This window comes from Hipposideros armiger, unplaced genomic scaffold (genome assembly GCF_001890085.2).
Source record: "Hipposideros armiger isolate ML-2016 unplaced genomic scaffold, ASM189008v1 scaffold_17, whole genome shotgun sequence".
Lineage (NCBI taxonomy): Eukaryota > Metazoa > Chordata > Mammalia > Chiroptera > Hipposideridae > Hipposideros > Hipposideros armiger.
In genome coordinates, this window is record NW_017731367.1 from 3,366,572 (window position 1) to 3,367,836 (window position 1,265).

Here is a 1,265-nt window from a genome sequence, read left to right on the forward strand (position 1 = left end):
CTGCTCATGCCCCCTGCCTTTCTACCTATTTGTCCCTCTGCTTGTAATGCCCAGAACCTCTTCAATTGATTCATGTCTGTCATCCTTCAAAACACAACCCCAACTAGTTAAGTAAATTCTGGCACATCCACACAGTGAAACACTATATCCACTAAAAAGAAGCAGGCAGAGCTCTGAATTTGCTTCGGAGCCATTACCAGGATATTCTGTTTATGCAAAAAAGAAAACAAACAAACAAGCTGCAGGAGAGAGTGCATGGGATGCTATCATTTGCACAAAAATGAATATTAGAAATCTAAAGCTGCCAGCCGACGTCCCCACAGCACAACGGCCGACGGGCCACAGCACAACACCACTACGGGGTCGGCAGCTAAGCTGTGTGCTTCCCCGGGGCGACCACCATGTCGCACTCATCCCTGTACCCCCAGCAACCAGCAGGGTCGGCATGTAGTAGGTACCTTCTTGTGACAGAGCAACTGGACTTGACGCTTTCCTGATGCTTGCTCCTATGACACACCTCTCCCTGGCTGCCACTCTCACTCCTTCAGAGCAGATCTTCTCTTCTCTAGGGAAGCCGGAAGGGAAACAGCTATGGCCAAGGACATCCTGGGTGACGCAGGGCTGTGCTGTGATGAGCTGAACCCGCTGTGGATGTTGGACCCAGAGGTTACCCAGCAGACCGCAGAGCTCAAAGAAGAGTGCGAGTGCCTTGTGGGCAAAATTGGCCAGTTTCAGAAAATAATTGGTGGTTTAACTGAGCTTGTTGACCAGCTCGCAGAAGAAGCAGAAAATGAGACGATGGAGGCCATCGGTGCTTGGAACTTGCTCCAATCTAGAGCAAAGCAGACAGAAGCCCAACAGCAGCAACTCCAAGCACTGGTAGCAGAAAAGAAAATGCAGCTCCAGAGGTATTGGATTGGAGATGAAGCTTTGTGTAAAGTAGAAGCAGAACAAAATGAACTTATTGACCAATTTATTTTTCAGAAATGAACTGCAATTTCATTTTATAGCAGGAGGGCAAAAAAAAAAAATCACCAAAAAACCTCTGTACCATCCAAGTGACTTTGACAAATGACCCAAGTATGTCATGTTAGATGGTGTGTAAGAGATGCAGTATCTCTGAAGGCAAGAAAACATATCTGGGGGAGCTTGTTCCGGGTGTCATTGCATATCTGGTGGTCACCCAGTGACCACAGTGGCCCAGGTTGTCACCTCGTGCATATTTAGTCTAAACTGAGCAATCTGTAAACTTTGATCCCTTTTTT

The 1,265-nt window shown here is 47.3% G+C and overlaps 1 pseudogene; it reads left to right on the forward strand.

Moving 5' to 3' along the window:
• The first annotated feature begins 508 nt into the window (after nt 1-508).
• On the forward strand, nt 509-990 carry LOC109374261 (intraflagellar transport protein 20 homolog pseudogene; annotated as a pseudogene).
• Nucleotides 991-1,265: the final 275 nt, after the last annotated feature.